This window comes from Perna viridis, chromosome 1 (assembly GCF_037379345.1).
Source record: "Perna viridis isolate PV_CMFRI_1.1 ecotype Kerala chromosome 1, ASM3737934v1, whole genome shotgun sequence".
Lineage (NCBI taxonomy): Eukaryota > Metazoa > Mollusca > Bivalvia > Mytilida > Mytilidae > Perna > Perna viridis.
This window is the reverse complement of record NC_142445.1, coordinates 37,059,249-37,086,186: the sequence shown is the minus strand read 5'-3', so window position 1 is coordinate 37,086,186 and position 26,938 is coordinate 37,059,249. Positions and strand designations below refer to the sequence as shown.

The window sequence follows — 26,938 nt, the reverse complement described above, 5'->3', positions numbered from 1 at the left end:
AAAAATTTTCTTGTCTAGCTTCACTATACATTTTCTTTTTACAGATACCCAATCCTGAAATCTTGGATCTGCCCCCGAAGTTTTTACATTATGAAAAAATACCTACCAAGGATGATATTTTGTGTAAGGTCCTTGAGTAAAAAAGCCTACAGTCTACCACCAATCCAATAAAAATGGGATTTTTGAAGAAAAAAAACATCACTCTTAAATGGAAATGATCATGAAAATAAATTACTTTGTCTGGAATACAAGTCTAGAACTATATCTCATCCACGAATATTACATAGGTAAGTCTTGCTTTTTGTCTAGTACACTCTGATTCTATGGAGTTGTTGACACAGGGAGGCAGCATAAATTGTATATAATTACTGAACACTTCAGATGCACAATTAATATCTTGTCATGAAGTGAAAAGGCCTGGGTGCTAAATCTTCACAACAAATATCTCAACTACATTTGATAAATTTCACACCTAGAAAAATATACCTTTACTCAAATCTCTTCAGACATTTTTTTCTGCTATCAAAATCACATTTTATACTCATATGATTTACAAATATTTTTAAATCATGAAAGCTTACAAACTTTAAACCACTCATAAATTTTCAAGCAGAAGTCAAATATTTAATGATTTTCAAGCATGCAAAACTACAAGTAACTATTTCTAAAAAGAGTCTATATTTTTTACCTTTTGAGATGATTTAATTGTCATCCAATAGGTCCAATGCTATCCACAATTATCCAGCAAACAGAATATCAAATATACTTCCTATTATACTGACACCAAAAACAGTGATATATAGTTCTCGTCAGACGAAATCTACCACTCAAGGAAAAAAATGACACCAAGGTGTAAAAATGATAAAAGGACCTTTTTCATTTTAAGAGATGGCTTTCACCAGAAATAAAAACAACTCACTAAATGTGTTATTTGGATTACAGTACTCTGATATTAAATACAATAAGCTAAACAAACTACAGCTATGATGACTCCCTTTGAAGTTTTACTGTAGACAAGAATGTTAAATTTAGTATTAGTATATTTATCGTAGCCTTTCATATGTTCATTAAGGTAACAGGTTCAAGTAATTGTAAAATACAAATAAATATATTTTTGCTTCAATAATGAAATGTGACACAACAAAAACATGAGATAACCTATGATTTAAAGATCATCAAACAAAGTTGTGTCTGGAACTATTAGTGTTTAAGATAAAATTCCCATAAAAGGAATTCATTTATTCAATAATTTGTATAATTCACCACAAGATAGTGACTTAAAGGAGCTTTGTCTTTTGTGTTTTCTGTTGTGGTTTTCGTAATCAAGAAGTATGAAAATAAATGGCTTTCCACTTTCCAATCATCAGTCAATATCTAAATGATCAAGAAGAATAAGGAGACTAATTAAAAATTCACAGCAATTGACGAAGATATTTTCTACGAACTGAATGCACTGTAAAGAGATGGGGCATTACTTCTGGGGAAAATGCATACAGGGTACAGCTGAAGCTCAAAAAACCACTCCCTTTTATACATTTTTTTATTTGAAAATCCTACCTAATCATCATACATACATTATCATTATAAAATCAATACTAATGTGTTTATTATTCATATTAAATGTTTAAATGCATAAAAAACACAGAAAACTACATGGAAGTTGAAAAAAAAATACGGCTATCAGTAGCAGCAGGTAACCTATTGATGCAGTGATATTCTGAAATTACTACCCATTGGTACCTTTATGTATATAAATATCAAAACCTTATAATATGTTCAAAAGTTGGAAAAATGAACCAATTCCAGCTCTGTAATACCAATCTGTTCCCATATACTTAGTATGTTAAGTCACAAGAGTGTCTACAGCTGTTTGGAGCTTGGTATATATCTATATTTTTGAGACCCCTCAATAACCCAAACCCCATTATGCACTTAAATGACATATACAAGTAATTTATAATACAGTATAGATAAAATCCTGGATTTTGTTCCAAAAGATATACTTTACTGTCAAGATGTTGATATTTAATAAATGATTACAATAATTAGAATAATTTTCTGATTATCATTCTCTGACATTTGCAAGTACCATTCATACATCAAAAACTCTGTGTAAATATTACTAAGTCATCTAAAGATATGCCTTAAAAAAATGAAATGACCAATAAAAGAAAATAACTAATCAGAACCTGTTCTAACATATAATGAAGATAAACAATTTTGACATTTGCAGTTCTTATGTTTAACAAAGAAGTTATAAGCAGCTTAGTAACTAGAATCTGGAAAGTAGCAATACCATGACAAACAGGAAGTTACATGCATTGTAATACTTAGTATATTCCCACTCTCACAAGAAGTTGATAGCAGAGAGTATCCAAAATCTTTTACTAAGTGTGCCCCATCTATATAAAGAAACACACCAACATTTGAAAACAATCCATCAATTCAGAAACAAGATATTTTTGTCAAATCTTATCGGTACACCGAAGGACAGAATGACAGACAGATAGATGGAATGACAGACGGACAAGGTGATTCAACTTATAGAGAACACATATCATATCCATACCAAAGAAAAGTGTTTTTACTATAATTGTGCATGTTTAATGTTGACACATCATCTAATACAAGAAAACATGGGGACACTAAACTCAGAACTATTGATGAATGGTATAAGTATAACACTATGTGTGTGTCAATGATTATACCCCAGAGTCAAAGGAAAAAAGCTTCAATATGTACAATCATTGATGGCGGCAATGAACAGAACATGTAAGGGTTTCATTGCCTCAAAAGAGAAGATTAGAAGTACCATTTTTTACAGTGAAATCTGCATATACCAAACCACATTTGGGCTGTAGAATTTGTTTGGATTTGAAGGGATTGTAATTTTGAAAAACTTTTGTTTCAATGTGACTTTATAAGCACAAGAACATAAATATCCATATTGGTCCAGAACATATGTTTCCATATGTTTTAACATATTTAGGTTACAGACCACCATTTGCATCATCAATTTGGAACGTACGCAAAAAAAGTCCTACACAAAGTAGTCCCTCTAGCATGTCATTATAAAAAAAAGTTGACAACATTTTTAAATGAATGAACTTTTTTCAAAGAGGGAATTTTATTCTGATAATTTTGAGCCCAAAGTATGCTGCCTCAAACTTAAATAAACTAATTTGGTAGAACTATAAATAAAGATGATCTAAATAAAAGAATTTTTAGGATTCCCCAGGCTATTTTTAGGGTAGATGAGTTCCTAGTGTCAGTGCTGCACTGCATGATAGTAAACCCCTTATGAGATTTTGAGTGACATAGCAGTACATGTGTATGTTTCAGGTGATATATGGTTTTGGTTAGGTTAAACTTAAGATAAACTACTGAGGACGCCCTGAAAATTAGCAAATTAACATAGAGAGTAATGGGAATCTGAATTAGTGGTTTGTAGCCTATATACATATAAAAACCTATGTTGTAATTTTTCCTGTGTAGATAGATTCTCGTTTCAGGGTTTGGTTTAGACAGGTTTCAATATATAAACATGTCTTAAAGAATACAAAATAAAAAGCAAATATAAGGATAAGACAAGAAAATGGACAGAAGAGTGGGATAAAATGTAAACTGTTAAAGCAGTATATGTATTTTTTATAAGAACATTAAGAACATTTTTGGTAGTAGATTATAAAGACATTTTATGACAAATAAAACATACTCTCACACAATGTATACTTTTATTGGATGAACTAAGTAAGACACAATATTTTTTTTTTTTTTTTTTATATTCGAGAAAAGCTGTGTGGAGTGTTCTTGCCATATATAAAAACAGAAGATGTGGTATGATTGCAAATAAATCATCCACCAATACTCTGTTTTCTTATTCTAGACTGTTTTGAATCATTGTTTTTACATTGCACAATATCATGCATGATAAGACCTTGAATAAATTTAATTAAAACTAGAATATGGAGGCTTAACTCTTAAAACATAACATTGCACTCCACCTTGTCCAAAGCATTACATAATTTGCATGAACATCAAATGTAACAATTTTCAATATCCCTTTAACAAACAATTCAATTTGAATATATGTTGTTGTAAATTTACCAATTAAGGCTTAGATGTTTTCCTGATCTGTAGACAGAAACTCAATACCAAACCATTGACGCAAAATGCTCTGCAGTATGCAGTTTGATATAACTGTAAATATTGAACTCTGAACAGTAAGGACAGGTGTGTTATCAAGGATGACACATCCAGATAATTTACAGAAAATTATTTAGTTTACATATACATGTAAGTGAGGACTATATACCAAAGAATGTGTAATACAAGCTAATTGCTAAAAAACAAATTTTTAGAACAAATGTCGAAGAAAGATATCTCAATATTGTAAATAATATTCCATGATTACAAATTTTCATGGGGTCATTTAAATAGAAGACTAAAAATGAATTCAACCCTTTATATGTAATGAAACAAATAATTTGCACTGGTGTTAATAAATATGGGTACAAGTTTAAAATCATTAGTTAAAGTATAAAAAGAAAAAATTAACACATGCTAAGACAAAAAACTTCAAAAGACTTTATAACTTTCAGGATAAGTTTAGATAAATTTGTTTCTCTTCCTTTCTCTTTGAAAATATGCCATTAATATAATGGTGCAAATGAGGAGAAATTTCAGATACAAAAATAAGGAATGAGAAGTTGAATCAAAAGTGTAAGTATAAGTAAAATTCTTGACTTGTTCACAGGATGTCAGTCAAACAATATATAGCATCCAACCAAGTACACAATTACTTCAATTGCTAAAGATTATTTTATGGCCATATGCTTTGATCGACTCCAAAGGCATTTATAAGGGTGCAATTATCATTTTTAAGAATATAGCAAAGAATTCAATATCTAAAAAGTTACAAATGTTGTAACTTTGCATGAGAAAGCATGACTTTTTTACATTAACCCTTTGTGATTTAGAAAATGTAACTTCAACTCTTGATCCTTCAAAAATACTATTGAAACTCTCCTACACATGTTTTTCCTTTCTAATTATTTTTCTCGTTAACACAGCAGTTTTCCATGCAACTGAAATTTTTATGAAAGCATCAAAGTAGAAGATAATTATATTTATGCAAAGTGATGAGTCTATTACCAAAAAGCCTGCAAAAAAGGGTAAACAAATTTGAAGCATACCAGTTTTTATGACAATACCTTCAAACATCTGAAAGAACAGAATCTCAAATTATATCTTCTTCAATTTTCAATATATGCAGTATATGCATGCACACCTTCTGCATATTTTATGAATTCTCATTACTAGTTCCACCTATAATTCAGAAATCTGAGTGTGCTGTACCTTTACGACTGCACTTGGTTTTATTGTCATACCTTCCACATTTGCATACTTAAGATTTTTTTTTTTATTATACTTACATTTTGCAAGATACTTAGGGATGAAGTATTGGCTTTTGGCCTTAAAGATCAGCACACTTTTTACACCAAAAAATATGGTATATACAAAAAATATATATCCCAACATAATTTGTTACATTAAAAAAGCAAAATATAAAAAAATAAAAACAAAATTTGTCACTAAGGTCAAAGGTCAGCAATCCTGTTACATGACACATCATCCTTGGGTTTCTACACATATGCCAAGTAATGGTATCTTGAAATACAAAAAAAATACAGTACTGACATGATTTGTTACAGACAGATCATGCTTTGGTGAATAGCCACTTGCAGTGGTGCGGTAAGACCATTACGACTTCTCTGTTGATCTTCTTGTAGATGAAAATACCAGCAAAAAAAAATACTGAAGCATCAGCAGTGGGATGATTCAAATTCATTTAATTCCAAAAACATGACCTAAATGTGAACATATATAACAAAGAGGATCTCCATACACATGACAGTGAACCGAATAAAAAAGACTGTGCATAAAAACTGAAGATAAGGGAAACAAGACGTCCCACAAAAACTGAAGATAAGGGAAACAAGATGTCCCACAAAAACTGAAGATAAGGAAACAAGACGTCCCACAAAAACTGAAGATAAGGAAAACAAGACGTCCCACAAAAACTGAAGATAAAGGAAACAAGACGTCCCACAAAAACTGAAGATAAGGAAATAAGATGTCCCACAAAAACTGAAGATAAGGGAAACAAGACATCCCACAAAAACTGAAGATAAGGGAAACAAGACGTCACACAAAAACTGAAGATAAGGAAAACAAGACGTCCCACAAACACTAAAACACTAGCCATATGAACTCCCACAAAAAAACAAAAAACAAAACAAAAAAAACGGGAGAGTGATAACAGGTGTTCCAAAAGGGTAAGCATATTCTGCTCTGTCAGTGGCACCCCCACCCCCATATTGTAAGTGAGTATAATTCAGTAATACCAAGTAAAACTCATTTTTATACCTTGAAGTCAAAGGTCATGAATAAATGAAGGTCATACTTGGAAGTGACACATTGTATTGATTTTTCTAAAGATACTAACATACCAAATTTCAAATGGTGTCAAAAGCAAAGAACAAAATTATAATTGCTGAGTACATAATATACAAGCAAACTTAGATGAAGGCAAAAATATCAGAAAATTGAGGTAAGCGTCTTTAACTACATGACTTATTTAAACAATATGCCAATTTCAATTCAAGCTCAAGTAAAAATGGCATTCTCCTTCTTCAGAAGCCCTTCTTACATATCCTTGTCATTTCAATTAGCGGGGAGGAGTAGATAATATAATGAAGATTAAGCTTATTTGAAAAGTTACAAAATTTATCAAAAAATAATAGATATATGATAGTAATATGTTACATAAAAAAGTTCTACATACCTTTTTCACCTAGAAATTCCTGTATCTGTAGCTATTAACAAAGTAATCTAAAGCTACATGGAACAAGACATTAATGTTTCAAGATCTATTTCTCTATTATGTTTCAAGTGAAAACTTAAATATTAGTGCACTCTGCACTTTAAATTACAATTTTGAAAAACCAACTGCTTGTAGTACACACACTCCTCTTCAATGTTCAAAGAGATGTTTTTTTCAGCAATTTTAATTTTTCAGCAATGATTTATATCCATAACTTAAGTTATGACAACATAGTCTCTGTTATAATGACAGAACGCATTCATACTTAGTATATGTACACAAAGTTTAAACACAACCCACCCATCAAATGCAATGTACTCTACAAGAGCTTTCTTTGGTACAAAAGTTTTTAAGGTTTGAGTAGTAAGAACCTGCCATATAAACACTGGGTTATTGAAAGCACTAGTTAAGTTTAAGTAGATTGGGAAAAGAAAAAGAGGTTAATGAAAACAATTTTTGGAACAAACCATATATAAAGTATGTGAGAGGAATCAGAGATAAACACTTAAGTCTGATCCCAATCATCAATAAAAAATCATGGCTGTTGGAACGGGGGATGCAATGGGTGCAATTCCAACTCCCATCTTAATTTATAAAATATCAAAGAGTAATCAAGGGAACCAAGATTCTAGTGGAAATCAAAAGAATGTAATCCAGGGACAAAGACCAGATATGGAAAACAGACAAAGAACATAAAGTAACTGAAATAATGCATACAAAGTAACAAAAGTAAATGAGCAACTTGGACTCCACTAAAAACTGGGAACAGGGACCAGGTGCACTGGTAGGGTAAGTGTCCTCTGCTTTTCTAGAAACACCTGCCGAGTTGCTCATAAAGAGTCAAGTCCGGGGTAGATGAAATAGGAAGGGAAAACAAGAATAAGTTGAAAAAATAATTTTTCATGGTGCAAATGGATATACCATAACAATCCACCAGTTCATGGTGACGACCATAAAACTTCTGTAGTGATGACTTTAATCTTGTAGCAACATAACCCTGTTCCAGAAGCCTAATTGTAAGAAGTCCAGTGTGATAGAAAAAGTATGCATAGTTACGGAAAGCTCTGGCATAATGCATGAGTAGTGATATGAAAACTCCATAAGCAGGTGCTGAAAGGATGTTGCCACAGATGAAAGGAAAGTTGACAATTCTGAATGAAAAGTCATCATGTTTGCCATAAAGTTCGGTCAAAAGTTTTCCTTTACCATCAATCTCTAAGTATAGGTCAAGATATGAGGCCCACTTCACAGTGTCTGTAGTATCCTTTATCTCAAGTTCTTTGGTGTAGATGCAATGTATCAAATCCCGGAAACTAGGATTGTTTAATGATAATATATCATCTATATAGAGGAAACTGAGATTGAAGGACCTATCTAAATGATGCTCTTTCTTTCAGATCAGATCAGCTATAACTCATATAACCTAGTGCAGAAGGTGACAGAAGTGCCCAAAATTGTTCCATTTTTCAAAATTTTTGTCCCCTAAGACTCTGTCCCACTCCCCCACCCCTTTGCTAAATCCTGATGACGGTCTTTCTAAGACATTGATAGAATGCTAGACATGTATGCAGGGAATAAATGGCTGAAGTTACTGAGATTTTGATGTGAAAAAGAAAATATTCAACTTTTTCAGAACAATCTTCAACTGATTGAAGCTTCCAATAAATCTTATTCCCCCAAATTAACTTTTAATGCACCTTGGAAATTTGTACACCCAGTGTTTCACATAAGCCAACGCCATTCTTTATTACACAATAGAGCAATATTATTGAAATTTTGCTCATAAATAAGAGGAAAAAAATCATATTTGCAAAATGTGCATACATGAATTATAGATTGGCATAAAATGATAAGCGTTTTGGGTTTCCATTAACAAACCTGTCAATGGTGATAACAAATATGTTCAGTCAGTAAGCCCATTTCCTCTCTATAAAGACCAATATCAGCAGGGATGACCTAGACAGTGATAATTCTGATGAAATGTGATCACAACTAATTTATTCCTTTATTATTTATCTATATTTAATACTGTTAGCCATAATAGCATTTATAGCTTACCATTGAAAATGAGTTATTTTATATATCATCTAATCTGCTCTTCTTCATTGATATGGACATCACACCTATAAATAATACTCAGGTTACTCATTTATCACATTAATGTGAAAATAGGAATAAAAGAAACTGACTAACGTCTATTATAAATCTCCTCATCTTGAAGACAAGAATCATTGCAACACACCTTCATTTTTATTTCTATCCTGGTATTTTTCTGGTAAAAATTAAGATCCTTATTAGGAATTTGGTGATTTCTCCCTAAAACCATCTTCAAGCATTAAAAACAAAGTTAAGATTGAATAAATCATTAATGGGTTAGCAACATATTTTTTCCATACAAACTAAGTCAGGGTGCAAAAATATTTCTATATTGCATATATTACAAAACAAGAACAATGTTTCACTAAAACTGAAAATCATAGTAAAATAAAATATTAAAGAGAAATCTGCACAAACCAAAACCCTGAAAAATTCCAAAACTTGTCTAATTCAGACTTTTTTTAAGTCCATGATTATCAGTTTAAATGCATTTTAAACTTTATTGTTTTCAAATTAGCAGAAGAAATATTTGACTTGCACCTCTATATGGGTATAGTGCTTAATTGCACAATGATCAAGATCGGTGTGCATTTATATTCACTACAAAAATTAAGCACTGGTTACCAGTCATATATTTAATTTTGTTTGTTCAGCACTTCCTTGTATTAGTACCAGATGGTTACTGTATCACACCAAAAGTGTAACCTGTATTTATACCTGTACTATAACAAAATGTAACACTCATAACAAAAAACATGCACTGGTTCAGTATGGATACAGGTACCACACCAAAAGTGCAACCTGTATCTGTACCCGTACTATAACAACATTCATTACACATTTTGGTGTGTACCATATGTAAGATGTCAAATCGCCAATTGGTCAAGTTGGCACCTTACTAACAGATAACTCCTGTACACATCATGAAGTATGAAGCTTAATGAGTCCACTTGTATTTGCAAGATAATCAAAAAAAAAAAAAAAAGAAGGTGCGCCATTGCATCATAGTAAGACAAAACATGATGTCATAAAGAATTCATATTAATACTAATAGATAAGCTGGGGATTAGAAGATGTCCACTAATAGACAAGCTGGGGATTAGAAGATGTCCACTTGGTAGACTAGCTGGGGATTAGAAGATGTCCACTAATAGACAAGCTGGGGATTAGAAGATGTCCACTTGGTAGACAAGCTGGGGATTAGAAGATGTCCACTAATAGACAAGCTGGGGATTAGAAGATGTCCACTTGGTAGACTAGCTGGGGATTAGAAGATGCCCACTAATAGACAAGCTGGGGATTAGAAGATGTCCACTTGGTAGACTAGCTGGGGATTAGAAGATGCCCACTTGGTAGACAAGCTGGGGATTAGAAGATGTCCACTTGGTAGACTAGCTGGGGATTAGAAGATGTCCACTAATAGACAAGCTGGGGATTAGAAGATGTCCACTTGGTAGACAAGCTGGGGATTAGAAGATGTCCGCTTGGTAGACAAGCTGGGGATTAGAAGATGCCCACTTGGTAGACAAGCTGGGGATTAGAAGATGCCCACTTGGTAGACTAATGACAAAGTATGGCCATATTTACATCAGGAATTATCAAAAGTTATTCAGACCAAGAAACAAAAACAAATAGGAGGTGTACAATGCCTTTTTGCTAAAAAAAAAGATTTATTAACTTCAATTAAGTGTTTATAGAGGAGATTAGTCATAGTCTATGTTTGGCATTGGTAAGCCCAAAAAGTCATACAGATTCAAAAAGGATCACAGTGATATCATGTGATATAGAATTTGTGAAACTTTCATTAAATTTTATTCAGCAGTTTTAGAATAGAGGAGCTAAAGATTAGATGACAGTTCACCCTTAGTCAATTATGACAGTCCATGTTTTTTATCAAGAAACCCAAAAAGTCATTCAGATTGAAAACAAAATAAGAGGTGCATTATGTAATAGAAAGTACAATAGCCATTCATATATACACAAAATGTCTATTACCACTACTTTGAGGCACAATACTCGACTGTTACAAGTGAAGCCTACCAAACACATATGAATACTATAAATTAACAAGTACATGTATAACTTCAATAGAAGGCATTCTATTGCCAAAACATGCAAACTTTTCATGAACCATCTAAAGTTGTGAACATTCTCAAATCCTTCAATAGTTAACTCCATGTATATGATTTGGGCATATAATGATCAAACATTCAGGGGCATACAACAAAACTCGAGACATCCAGACATGTTAAAAAAAATCCTGCAAAACAAAAATTTTAAATGATATGGGTGTCCAGGTTTTTTTTGGAATACTTCACTTGAAATTTTATTCCAGTCCTAAAATATAGGGAGCTATGAGATAGATGGTAAAAAAACTGTACATTTTTAAGTCATAAAGACATACAGGAAAGCAAGTAAAAATCCTATATATATGGTAAAAAAGAAGACATAATTTACTAACATCTTATAATATAACTGAAAATCATCCCTTAAATACCAAGATCATGATAAGTCATGTCTTACAATAATCGTAATGTTTCTGCTGAAGTTCTGAACCAAGAGTGTCGCCATTAACTTCACTTCAAAGTTCACACAACTCTTCTGCAAAGCAACTCTTAACTAAAAACATGCATATAACTGTCAGAATTTTATGGTTTTTATTTGAAAAATGACTATGATACATGAATTAAGGTTTGGCCAGACCAATTGTTACATAACATTTTACAGGATAAATATCTTTGCACTACAGGTGAGAAATTATTTAACAAAATAAAGCTTAAAAAATTAAAACATTAGCACATGAATATTAGAAGAAAACAATTTTAAACAGTAATCCTGTGCCTAGAAAAGTGCTTGTTTCTCCACCTATAGCTAATAGTAAGAAAATCTGCCATCCAATTTGAGTAATTTGATGGATATTTTTTCTCAACTGAAAAAATTGCATATACATTTATAAATAAGCAAAATAACCAACAAAAAAATTAAATGCAAAAGTCCCATTACTCCTGCAAAATTTATCGAATTGAAGTGGCATTGCAACATGATCAATTACATACGGTGGCTAACAATCCTTAGAAATTTGAAGAAAATCTGTTGAGCAGTATCCAAGGAGTTACATCCCCAAAGTGTTCCAATGGTGTAGCACGTACAAATTCAACATAGTCCCATAACTCCTGTAAAATTTGTTGGATCAAATCACAGTGCAATATGATTTACTACATACAATGGCTAACAATCCTGCAAAATCTGTCGGATATTTGAGGAGGTGTGTCCACAAAATATTCCTATAGTGTAGCATGTACAAATTCAACAAAGCCCCTTAACTAATTTAAAATTTGTTGAATCTAAATGGTGGCACATTTTAATCAAGCGGTTTCCGTGGAGTTGCCTCCACAAGTGTGACCAGACTGGCAGACAGATGGACACCTGTATTTCTATGACCTCTACTGCATAGATGCGGGAGACAATTACATCAAACATATAAATGTGTCTACACTTGTGAAGCAATTGTGAAAATTCTGTTTTCATACTGAACTCTCCTTCAGCTGAAATCAAAATGTAAAATCTGAATTTTTTTTGTCAAAATCAATGAAAATTGCACAATTTCATTTATTTTCTACACTAACAGTCAAAACCTATAGGAAACATAGGTTAACAGGCAATGACAAAAAGTCAAAGTGATTTGGACTTATATACTCTTAAGGCCAATGACAAAATGTAAAAAAAGCCAAGGGACAAAATCTATTAAGTCTGTGCTGACTGCCACATTAAGACTTCAGTGCGCAATATGTTACACCTTAAATGCCCAAGAGAAAAAAAAACACACCTAACTGCCAATAACCACAATGAACAATTTTCAAATATTTCCCCACTGTGTCGAAGTTGGCATCTCTGTTTATATAGTTTTATCCACCACAAAACACAACTTAATCAACATCATAGGAGGTATATAATAATATGGATCAAAAACAAACAACAACTGTTCCAACTGCTGCAGTCATCATCTTAATCATTTCTTAATACCAAGACATAATTTGTAGCCTCAACAAACCCCCAAATCAATATATCATCTCAATACTGACAATACCAGTAGTGCTGTCAATTCCTGTCTTTGAAAAGGGAAAATTAAATTAGAAAAGACTTGGTCAACAGTGTGTTCCCATGGAAACTTTATATAGGTTTCGAATTTCATTGTTACATGAATTTGAAAAAAAAAACGAAATACATGAATTTTGTTTTCCTTCCTTAAAATACTAATTCAAGTAAAATACAAATTATAAAACTGGTTTCATAAACACTGACTCACTGACTTGAAGATGATCTGAGATATAGAACCATATAACATTTCAAAACAATTTCAAATATTTCATCTACTTTTAATTATTTTCTTTTACATCTGAAAGTTTTAACCTCTTCCAAAAGTTCAATGGCAGTACTGTTAAATATACATTTAAGCCACTTTCTATCGCAGAATTTTTAAATATAAATAAAGGCAACTTCAAATTTCAGCCAATTCAATGATGTTATGTAATTCTACATAACAGCTCCTCATATTTAATGGCAACACAGGAGTCTGGTATTAACTTTATACAGAAAATAAAATGCAATGCTTTATAAATACATTGTATGAAATGCTAAATCTAAAGCTGTATTGCCAGAAAAACACATTATCCACAAAGTGAGAAATCTCCCATAAAATAAACTGACAAAAATATCAAATGATTAAATTGAATAATGGATTTAAAATTCTAACCAAATATGCACAAAATTAATGCATGGTGCAATTGCCATTTTACTGTAAATAGATATTTTACATCAGAAATACATTAATGAATTAAGTAAAAGATCAGGTATTTTCCATGTTCAAAAACCTTGAAATTTGTCAATAGATTATTATGTCACAGATTTTGCTGTGGAAAACACATAAAAATTTCAAAGGCAAAAAAACATTAATTTTATGAATTTTGCTTTTATTCAATTATCAGAAATTAGTTTATAAATGGTAGTAATATGCACTTTTGAAAACCAATTGATTGATCAAATGTTTAATTTGATTGTGATTGTTGGCAATACAATTGACATTAAACAATTAATTACTTCAAAAATGTTCTTCACATCATTAATTTTTGCCCCATTTACTGCCATTAAAGTTAATATCAAAGTAAATCTTTACTGTAAAACCACTTATTTCTTCAGCATTTAGATATTTTCCACCAGCTAAGATCTGTGTCCTCTATGTCAATAAAATTGAAAGAATAAAAATGCACTGGAGACAAAACTGACAGTATAAAAAAATATCAGACAATAACGGTAAGAATTTATTGCAAGACAAGCAATTCTGAACACAATGCTAAACAATTAAAACTACTCATGGGAAAACATAAGGCAGCATTTTTCCAACATCTTATATCAGAAATCAGAAATTGGAGTGTGGAGCATTACTCACAGTTTTTCTAGATTTTTATACCCTAATTTTAAGTGGGGATATAATGGCAGGGGTGTCCTTACTTCCTTCCATTACAAAGAGGGATACTTATCCCTTATTTGTTATTTCTCCTAATCAATGGAATTTGATGAAACTTTCACAGAATCTTTATTGCATAGTTCCTTTGTGCACCTACTATTTTAGATTCTGATTCAAATCAATTTGAAGTCAAATGGTGCATATTATAGAATGGGAAGTGGAGGGTATCAATGTAATGAGCATTGCTCACAGTTTTTATATAGTTAAGTTGTAGGAAAGACAGAAAAATATAGTAAAATTTAGCCTTTTATGGAAAATATTACCTAATTGGTTTTCAAATACAATTTAACCTCATGAATTGTTTGTAGGTCTTGTAGTCCACGGGGTGGAAAGGTCCAACGTGCACCCCACTCATCAACCTCATGGTGATTTTAAGGTACCTTTATACCTCCCAGTATCAAATCAAATTATCACCAAAGAATATTCTCAGATTCTTTTTCAGAATAAGCCTATATTTGTACTCCACTGGGTCATAAAGCCAAGATTTTTGTGACTTAATTGTTTGAGAGTCTTAGCTTTCCAGGGATAGCATGTGTAAAAAAAACTAAACAAATTTAGGTATCATCGTATAGCCCAATGTCTCAGCTTTACAATGGTACCAAGAAAGTTGTAGTAACACTTAGGATTTTGCAGTAAAATGAAAAAATGTACCCCTACCCCGCCGAAAAATCGCTTAAATTGGCATATTTTTCAATGTCATAACCCCTATTTATGCTTCTTTAAAAATGGCTTATTTGGTATTTTCTGTTTAGAGTTATCACAATTTATACTTCAGGGGTTCTTTTGATGAATTTTCATGATTTTCGTAGTCACAATTTATCCAAAAATGCGAAAATTGGATTTTCAGTCAAAAGTCACAAAAATTCAACTCTACAAGTTATTACTCAAATAAAACGTCTCAAATTTGGTATCATTCAATTGATAATTTAATTTCTTACATAAATGAAACATGAAAAACTTATTTTCAAAAAAGGATTTACAAAAAATGTTAAAAATACTAACCCTACCTCTAGAAAACTGGTCTCAGTATCAAACAGAATTCTCATTCACAGCATACTGACATTGTAGCTCATATTTTAGGCATTCATAATTAAGCTAATGATGTACCTAACATATCTGATCAATTCAGGTGCTTAGATTTTCCTTTTGGGGTGAAATTACTATAAGATCAGAAAAATGGGAATTTTCAGTATATTACCTGACATTGTCTTTTTTCTGAATACTGTAGTTTAAACAAGCTTGTGTGTGATACGGTTCATTAATATAATGTATTTGTTTCAAAATTAGCACAAGTAATAAATATTTGAACTTTTCAAAGTCAAGTTAGGTGGAAAATTGCCATCCCTACCCATGACAAAAAATGCCTCAACATGAACTAAAATGTTAATTTTTGGCATATAAACAATATACAATAGACATGAAGGGTACTATTGTTTTAATTATTGATGTATTCAACATATTTTCTCATTTCAAGCACATATTTTTCAGTTTTAATGTGACAATAATGAGTTTTCCATAAAAAGGAGAATTTTCAGAATTAATATTTTCTGTCATTTCACCCATAATTGGCAATTTCTTTCAAATACCTTACTTCAAACAAGCTTTTGTATATTCAAATACAACTATATAGTATCTTAGCTTTCTAACGAGCCCAGGAAATAAATTTTTGAACTTTTCCAAGTCCAAATAGGTGGAAAATTGCCACCCCTTCCCATGATCAAAAATGCCTCAACATGAACTAAAATAATATCTTTTGGCATATAAACAGTGTACAATAGACATGTTGTGTTCTAGTATTTTAATTATAGATAAATTCAACATACCTGCTCATTTCAGGTGCGTATTTTTCAGTTTCAATATGACAATAGTGAGTTTTTCATAGAAAAGGGAATTTTCAGAATTTCATATTTTCTTCAATTTCACCTCTAATTGGCAATTTCTTTCAAATACCTTACTTCAAACAAGCTTTTGTATATTCAAATACAATTATACAGTGTCTTAGCTTTCTAACGAGCTGAAGTAATAAATATTTGAACTTTTAGTATTTTAATTATAGATGTATTCAACATATCTGCTCATTTCAGGTACGTATTTTTCAGTTTCAATATGACAATAATGAGTTTTTCATAAAAAAAACATAAATGAATTTTCGGATTTTTATATTTTCTTCCATTTCAATCTTTTTTTCAAGTACCCTACTTCAAACAAACTTTTCTACATACAAAGATATCTATGTAGCATCTAAGCTTTTTAATGAGCCAAGGCATTGCATACTTTAACATATTCCAAGCCATAAAGCAAAAGAAGTACCCCATACCCACTAAAATTTCTGTGAAAAACCCAGAATTTGTATGTGGTAGCTTAGCATTTTTTAAATGGTGTTGGATATATTTATGCCAATCATTCATCGTAGTTGTTTCTTTGAAACCTTATATGTATAAAAATAATGATAGCAAACTAAATCAAATAATGTAAAAACTGAGATATTTAAAAAAAAAAATTATACAATTTACATGCTAAAATGTGTGATAATCTTTTTATTTTTATTCTTAAATTTCCTCTTTTTGTAATATTTTGTTGTCTTCGGGACAATAGAAGCATAATTTTGCTTGACAATGTGATTGATACAAGAAGATCTCCATAATAAATGCCAGACAGACATTGCATACAGTTTTTGTATGCTATAATGATCATTTTCTTTCACATGGGGGGCAGATTTTAGAGGGTATGGGGTACCATTCTTTCGCCCAAATGGCCTGGAATACGTTTAATTGTGAATTGCCTTGGCTCATTAGAAAGTTAAGATGCCACATAAATGTGTTTGAATATACAAAAGCTTGTTTGAAGTAGGGTACTTGAAAAACGTTGCCCATTACAGGGTGAAATGGAAGAAAACATTAAAATCCGAAAATTCCCAACTTTATGAAAAACTCGTTATTGTCAGCTTGAAACAGAAAAAAAAACTCACCTGAAATGAGAAGATATGTTGAATACATCGATAATTAAAACAATAGTACCCAACATGTCTTTTTACATCGATTATATGCTAAAAATTAACATTTTGGTTGATATTTTGGTATTCTTTTCATGGGTGGGGGTGGCGATTTTTCACCTAATTGGACTTGGAATTGTTCAAATATTTATTACTTGGGCTCAAAGCTAAGACACTATATAAATGTATTTGAATATACAAAAGATTGTTTGAATTACTGTATTTGAAAAAAAAATGCCAATTATAGGTGAAATGGAAGGAAATATGAAATTCTGAAAATACTCCTTTTAATGAAAAACTCATTATTGTCACATTGAAACTGAAAAATATACCCCTGAATTGAGAAGATATTTTGGATACATTAATAATTAAAACAATGTTACCCAACATGTCCATTGTATACCATTTATATATATAAATGATAACATTTGGGATCATGTTGATGCATTTTTTTCATGGGTACGGGTGGCAATTTTTCATCTAACTTGACTTACAAAAAGTTCAAATATTTATTACTTGGGCTCATTTTGAAGTTAAGACACTATATTAATGTACTGTATCAAAAACTCATTGAACTACGGTATTCTGAAAAAAGGGAAATAACGGGTGATATAGAAGAAATTCTTTAATTCTGAAAATTCCGCTTTTTCCAAATTTATAGTAATTGTCACCCCCCAAAAAAACTATAAGCATCTGAATTTGACCAGATATGTTAGGTACATCATTATCTTAATTATGAATGCCTAAAATATGAGTTCTACTGTGTCAGTATGCTATGAATGAGAATTCTGTTTAATACTGAGACTAGTTTTCTAAGGGTTGGGGTAGTATTTTTAACATTTTTTTTTAATTCATGCTTGAAAATTAGTTTTTCTTGATTTTTTTATGTAGCATATTGAATTGTCTATAACATTATACCAAACTTGAGATGTTTTATTTGAGTAATAACTTGTAGAGTCGAATTTATGTGACTTTTGACCAAAAAATCCCAAATCCAATTTTTTTTGCATTTTTGTATAAATTCTGACAGCAAAAATCACCAAAATTCATCAAAAGAACCCCAGAAGTATAAATTGAGATGATACTAAACAGAAAATACCAAATAGCCATTTTTTACTGAAGCATTTTATACCCTAGGGATTTTGACATTAAAAATTATGTCAATTTAAGTGATTTTTTGGTACTATTGTAAAGCTAAGACATTGGGCTACATAATGATACATGCATATGTCAGTTTATTTCGTTCCGTAGAAAGAAGAAGTTTGTAGAATTAAAAAACTTTAAAAATAGATTTTTGCCTAAAAAAAAAGTAGCCAAAAAATACAAAAATTATTTTTTGGTGACAAAAAGATTCGTAAATGGGAGGTATAAGGATACCTGAAAATCATATTTTGGTTGATGAGTGTGGGGGGGGGTGGGTTTGTACGGCGGTTATCTTAGCCCACGTACTATTGCCATAAAGATCTTCAACATGGTTTTCTAGATAGAAGCAATTAAATATTTCTTTCTGTATATTACAGAATTCAAGAAAGTCATGGAATATTTGTCCAAATAACCTCCCCACACCTTTTTTCACATCAGAAACTTTTGTAAAAAAGTTCTCACCAGGATACTCATGTTAAATTATTTTTCTACTGAAAGTATTATGCATACTGCTGTACGTGACCAATTACTGTGGAAGCATTATTGTTCATAGGGTACCAACTTTCATGGTTTTCATTGGTAGGCTAAACCATGAAATTTGGTTCCCAATAAAAAGGAAATTTCCATTGATGTGTATACTGAAAACTACAAAAATTCAAGAACCCATGAACTTGTTTTTCTTCACCAATTCATGACAAATGGTATCCATGAATTATAGTGCTTTCACAGAAAGCAGTACTGATTTAACCAAAAAACACAGTATGCAATGAAAGGTCACATTGAATTCACAAATTCTGTCATTAAAATATTAAAACCAAGAAATATTTGGCATTGACCTTAACACTTTACAAGCTCTAGTGATCTAATATTTGATGATTTGATGAAATAATTATCATCTAGATAAACTTAAGCTGTTAAAATAAAAAAAATAATAACACCTTGGAAGATCTTATGAAATTATTCGAAATAGAAATCATGCACTCTTCAACCGAGATCTTTTATCTTGAAAGCTTTTCAAATTTTACCATTTAACAGAGATTAGAAAAGACACAATCTTGGAAGTAAGGTGCCAAAACATCAATTTAGAATTCACCACAAATTATTAGAAAAAACATCTCTCCTTTGAAATTTGTTCTAAAAAATAGTGAACAGCAAAAACTGGACAATTCAAAGGTAATATGAGATACAAAAAATCATAGCAACTTTAATGCATCTTTTATTGAACTAAATACATGTCTTATAAACTTTATAAGCCAATGAGAATTGGCTCCAATTTTAAAACTTTATCTATTGAATACTGTGAAAGTACTTTAATTTGTGGATACCAATTTTCAAGGATACGGAAAGACACACAAGTTCATGGATTCTTGAATTCGTGGTTTTGAGGTTTTCAGTTTACACATCTATGGAAATCTCCTTTTCATTGGGAACCAAATTTCGTGGTTTGGCTTACCCACAAAAACCACAAAAAATGGTACCACAGGAACAATATTATCTCACATTATCTGATCAAATGTTATTTCCTAAAAGTAGTTTTGAACATTTTAAGTCCCTAGTACATGTTTTCTATCAATCTTGACATAATAGAAAACACTTGTTTCCTCCCTTACTTACCACTGCAAACAGTTCTTTCAAAATTCTTGGACAGTGTTTGACAATTAGATACATTGTCATGAATGAGCCCGGTTTAGAATTTTTTGAATCTGATTTCGATAATGCAAGATGGCAGATGGGCACTTTGATGAAAGGTAGGTGTCTTAAATATCTTTCTGCTACGACCTTATGCATACTTGTAACTGCTTAAAATTGTAACACACAAACAGCAATGATATTCTATTTTATTAACAATACAATCATTCCCCTATGAAAAATCAACAGTTAATTAAATATAACTGCAGATTTATGGTGTTTACAAAATAGCCTAGGACCTGGGCTAGATTAATCAATCGTTCATTTTTTTGCTGAATAAAATTATCAAAGACAACAGTTATATTAAAAAATAGGGGCGCATATAAGATGAAATGATGGAAAGAATGCTCAACCCTCCGCTTGATTTTGTTTTGTTTTTTTTACAATAAACAAGATTTCAATTGATGTTCTGTTGAGATTAAAGGCATTTTCGTCCGTATACAAGTATTGTTAATAAAATAAAATATTGTAGCTGTTTGTGCATTACAATTTTTAGCAGTTACAAGTATGCATAAGGTTGTAGCAGGAAGATATATAAGACACCTGCCTTTCGTCACAGTGCCTGTTCACTATCTTGCATTATCAAAACCAGGTCCCAAAAAAAAAACGGGTTCATTCACGACAGTGAGATAATGTTTCATAAAATCATTCCTTGTAATTTTTCAGAAGGCTGTCTGTAGCTTCAAGATTGGGTTATGAACATAGATGCTGTTCAGAGCTTGGTTCGCTATATGATTGGTTGTTTAAATTATGTACAGGGACTGTCGTACAAGCTGCTGTCTTCAGACCAATAAGTTGATAGGGGCTGCAGACGTAGTTCCTGTCTTTGGGGTTTTTTTTGGGCCAAGGTAAGTTAAACTTAACTACAGGATAATGGTAAGTATCACCCAGACTATTTATAACAGTAAGATAAATTTTAAAAGCTTCAGTATGTCTGGCCTTACACAAACTAATTAAACATCTCAAGCTCCTTCAGTGATTTGTTCAATTAGGATAGTGCAAAAAGTCATTTTGAAAAGAACCAGTAATTAGATGCAGGTTACTGTTGGTTGGGAAAATCACATGGTAAACAGTATTCACTCGGAAACATTTGTCCAAAGAATATCTTAAGTTTTCCACATGGCTACAATCCAAGCTTTCAACATTAAAGCTTGCCAATTGTTAACTAAAGTAAACCATGGATAGCTGTTTACCAAGAAGAGAAACATCTGCACAGTCAGTTTCTCTTCAATAAACTATAAGATGTGTAAATTATTTCAAATCGTAAACAGTCATGGAAAGTTAGTAATTGTTAAGACTTTTAATTGTCTAAATTGTCAATAGCAATGGCTCCTTATTGCAATATCAGAAACCTTTAAAACTAAGCATCTGTCAAAGGAATGGCTTAAATTCTTGATTGTCTTTTGACCCCATAGTAAGAATTACTCCGTCTTAACCTTCTAAGAATGAGGTATTTACTATCATATCTTAATTAAATATCCTTATAAACTAAGATAATGTGTGGTTTCTCAGTAAAAAATCTTTACATTTCATTTTAAAAAATGAAGTTAATAATAATACAACTAAAGAATAAATTATGATCAACAGCAGAAATTTGCATAAGATGAAGTATCCAATCTAATCAAACCATCCCACATTTTCTAACACATGCAACAATGATTAACCCATACATGGCAGGATTCCAGTATCTTCATATAACTCTATGAAATCTTCCCCTATTAAAACTGAAGTGGATGAGAATAAACTAAACAATATACTGACAAGATCACTTAAATGATTAAATTCCTTAGAAATCAGGATATATTAGACTGTCAGTTCAATAAAAACCCAACAATTAGTGTTGTTATCATCCTATTGTGAAATCATGATAAATTCATCCTTATAAAGTTGGTTAAATAGACATCTTTTCCTTCATTGGACAGAGACCTTCTTAAAATGATAAATGTTAAGAAGTCTGTTCTTCCCACATTTATATTAGGTAATAAACTTTTACTTGAATAAAAATACATATCTATTAATTGTCTAAGAAAATTATAAACTTTATGACAAATAATCATCTTCATGCAAAATGTACTTTTACCAAAGGTTTTTGAAAAAGCTGTTGATGACTGAACACGAAAATCTTTGCATATGTATATGTATTTTGATTTTAGAACACTGTTTAACTCATTAACAAACTGACTTAATGCTTTCTTTATTCTATCAAATTGCTTTAATAAAAGCTTCAAAGTTCAGATAATGCATAAACAAATTCAAAAAGCTATGCTGTAAGTGCTCTGGGAAGAACACTACTTCTTTTCCTTTTGCCTACAAAGCCAGAAAAAGTGTCAAGTTTTTGAATGACACATGCAAATTATAACTAAACAGACAGACATTGTATAATAAAATGATAATATTGTTTAAGACCCTACTTTTTCTGAAATTCTGAAAATGCAAAGTTTAAGAGTAACAACATACAATCCATTAATTTAGCATATCTCTATCTCTATAATGTATTATTTAACAAGCAACTTTATTAAAGATGATATGCATCTAAAAATTCTACCAATAGGCAATTTGTTTGTGGATTTCTTCATGATTAATTTATAAATTTTATCCAAGTGTAGATTTGTTATAACCATTAATTCTGAACTGAAATAAGAGTTATGCCAATGCATATATCTTGAACACATAAATAGGCGATAAATTCAGTTCAAATTTTATAGTCTCTAATATTACCAAGAGCAGCTGCACAAAAAATATCAACTTCTTCCTGGAAAATGCCCAGCCAATTCCAAATATACCATTTCAATATAATTTGATTTTGAAAACTGTCTATAAAACAAATTTTTAACAACCTTATTTTAACATGATGCCTTGATATCTCTGATAATGTTCTGCTTAAGTATTAAGATTAAGCATCTAACAATAATTGTCCTTCATCATACACATCAACACCTTTCCTATAAAATTCATCAAACAGTGTAAAGGACAAGTCAATTGACAAATTAAACAGGGAGGACAAACAGGGTGATGTACCCAAAAACTAAAAAACAGGAGGTAAAACACTGGACAAGACAGCAATCATCTGAAATCAATTTTGGGAGTTGGGATCATTGTAACTAAACTGAGTAAGCCAGACAAAATGCCAAACAGAGTGACGAACATGGCGATCGAATATACCACCAATGGTGACCAACCCATAGAGTATGGTTGTAAAAACCCATGAAAACTGATACATCATATACTTACAAAACTAAGTACTTATACATTAACAAGAGGCTCCCAGGAGCCTGAATCATTCACCTGATTAAATTTTTGCCTTTCAAGGGCAATAAATCTAACAAGGAGTTGTCCAACAATTTTGACTCAATAAAGGATTTTGGTAGGACTTATCATTAGGACCATTTCATCAATTGAAAGTTTTTTTTGATCTTTTATAGTTTTCAAGATAACTGTTAAATACATAATCTTTCACCTTTCAAGTGCAATAACTCTAACAGGGAGTTGTCTGATAACTTTGATCCAATACAGAGTTTTACAGGCTTTATAATAAGGATCATTTCAACAATGACAGAATTTGGCTAAGCCAAATGGTTTTGGAGGTATATGAAAAATAACTTCTGTCTCACCCCCATTGTTCTATTTTTAGTAACAGGGGCCATGTTTTTCAACAGATCAAACATCCTCACAACAGATCTATGCAGAATACCCTTAGAATTATTCATACTACGTTTGATTCTAATTGGTATGGTAGTTTCAGGAGAGAAGATTTTTGGAAGAAATAACATTGAAAAATGTCGAAACAGGACAATAACTCCATTACGGCTTATCAGATTAAAGCAAAAGTTTGATGCAAAAGACCCCTTTGTTCTATTTTTTAGTAATGGCAGCCATGTTTTTAATGGATCAAAAATCCCCAAATCAGTTCTATGCAGAATACCATAAGGAACATTCACACCAAATTTGGTTATAATTGGTCAAGTAATGTCTGAGGAGAAGATTTTTAAAGAAAAACATTAAAAAGAGCAAAAAACGTCCAAAATAAAAAAGGCAGCAACTCCTACATGGCTTAACAGAATAAAACGAAAATTTCAACTGAAATAGATCTCAATATGCTAATTACCTTTAATCTGTCATTATTTGGCTTCACCAAACAGTTTTGGAGATATAAGTGAAAAACTTCTGTCTGACCACTGTTCTATTTTTAGTAACAGTGGCCATGTTTTTCAACAGATCAACAATCCCCACATCAGTTCTGAGCAGAATGCCCATGGAAAATTCATATCAAGTTTGGTTCTCATTGGTCTAGTAATTTCTTGAAAAATTGTTTAAAACGATGATGAGGACGAACACCAAGTGATGGCAATAGCTCACATGGCCCTTTGGAACAGGTGAGTTAAAAAGGAAAATAGGGAAAAACTTACCTTAAAAGATTTGCCTGAATCTATTTGCTTCATGTACAAATGCCAGCATATATAACAGAACTGGTTGACCTCATATTCTATAAAACTAAAACATTGAAAATTTATAACATCAATTTTATGAATTAATGGTTTATGGATTTGAGCCAAACAGATGCAACAGGTTACAAGCTATAATGGACTCCAATTCCCTTTGATCTTGACAAATGTTATACCATTGGTAAGAAATTCTAGATTCAGTTTTATCTCATAATGGGCAAATTCTAGTATTATTTATACCACATGTTAAGAACTCTTAATTGATATTTAACAAGCACTGGTTATCTTTTTAATAAGAAGATCTGAAGGTTTGTTAAATAAAATAGGACCTAAATTTATGGAATGCATTACATTAAACTTGATTGACTTTGTCACTCAGATTTCTTGGCTCATAGAAATAAGCTGGTGATTTTCATGGATGCCAAATATCATGATTGCTCTATGAATAGGGGTATTTATTTTTTGTAGTCTCTGTTTTAGCTTCTTTAGATTTAACAGAATGAAAATTATATGCAAAATATCTGGACTTAAATTTGGCAAAATTTTATTTTCATCATTCTCCAAACCTTGAGAAAATTTCTGGCTATATGGTATACAATGAAAGCCATCTATGCTGAACACCTTTGGGACTGAAAAATTTGTTTATTTCGTTTAAACAGGTATTCAGTTTCCTCAGGTTCAAATAGATATATAAAAGAAAGAACTGACAAATCAGTTTTATTAAGACCAATTTTTGGTATTCAAATTTTGGTTTAGACAGGTCTCATTGTACTTTAACAAGTCATACTTTCAGCATTCTCAAATTATTTTCTTCTATCATACTTAGAAAACTTTTACAAAACCTGTGTAGTTGAAATTAAAACATATCACAGCTTTAAAAATTGTGACTAGCAAGTTTAGCTTTAGATTCAGCATAAAAACACATTTTCATTTGAAGATACATGACAAATATTTTTAATAATAAAGGTAATTTTCCCACAAACTGAGGAGCGACACTAAACACAGAGAATCTGCATTCAGCAGTAAACCCTTAACCTCATAACCTTTACTCAATGAATGTTTACAATCATCCATCGTCTGAATATAGCTGAAATATTGCTGCTCGGATGTTAAACCCCATCAAACAAAAACAAACAAATACAATCATCCATTCCCTTTAGAAGGATGATACCATTTTTATCATGCAAGGAGTCAAACTTTGGGGTCCAGTCCTTGGGTATATTGCTGAAACATTTACACAGCATATCAATACAATTTTTTTTTCACAATTTTCCAAGCTCATATTAAACTTCATATATTCAAATGGAAATATTTGCTTTTTTGTATATACATTATAATAAATTGTTTAAACTCTATACCATTTACCCTATATCACAAACCTAGGTCTATATGAGATCCCCACTCAGTGGCCTTTTGGGTGTTATACTATGTAGTGGGTTGATTTGGCATGTGATACAGATTTTGATAGAGTCTAACAAGAACTCAAGTGCTTGTTTCAAACCATTGAAAAAACTGGATCACAGACTCACTGAAAGGCTTAACAAATGTGTAAAAAATAGAGACCAGTAGACTCACATCATTTCAAACACCACAGAAAATGAGATTAAAAACATACCTTTTCCACTGAACAGCGTATAAGTACAGGTATCCATGCGAGACAAGTAGTCTCATCACATAGACAAAAAAAGCATTATTTAACCACAAAAATTTGAAGGACATGTAACTTTCAACTTACCACCGGAAGGGAACAAATCTCTAAAATCAAAACTATCATAATTTCAATATTCAACCTGTTCACATTAAATTTGAGTCAAATATACAAGTAACTCTAAAATTCACAATTCCCATTAAAATGAAAAAAAAGAAAAAGAAACAAGACCCCACTGAATGAAGTTTTGTCAATACTTCTCATTTCTGTGCATAGAATATTATATTCAAGAATGTAACTCTATGATAGTTAACAACAGTGAAGGGACCTTTAACATCAAAGGCAATTTATCTCTAAAGAAGGTGACAAGATTTAATTTATCAATAAGTACAGCATGAGGAAGGCCATCACTTGTCATGTTGTCTACATGCAAACAATGTACCATACTCAACCTTGTCGCATAAGTTATAGATCCGATTGCTTTGATAGCGAGCCCCTTTAAACTTAAATTGTTACC

At 31.3% G+C, this 26,938-nt stretch overlaps 1 protein-coding gene across 4 annotated transcripts in view; it reads right to left on the bottom strand.

Annotated features, from left to right (window-relative positions):
* LOC148628592 (inactive tyrosine-protein kinase transmembrane receptor ROR1-like) overlaps window positions 1–26,617 on the bottom strand; it is a 138,940-nt gene extending 112,323 nt beyond the window's left edge. The window contains exons 1-2 of one of the 4 annotated variants that reach the window (XM_088590643.1): window positions 26,509–26,617; window positions 24,738–24,822 (exon numbers count right to left, since the gene is read on the bottom strand). The gene's annotated coding sequence lies outside the window, so the exon portion shown is untranslated. Of the gene's footprint in view, window positions 1–688; window positions 816–6,847; window positions 6,945–8,944; window positions 8,964–24,737; window positions 24,823–26,508 lie in introns of those variants that run through there. The other 3 variants (XM_088590662.1, XM_088590673.1, XM_088590653.1) reach the window with 3 other exon arrangements.
* Window positions 26,618–26,938: the final 321 nt, after the last annotated feature.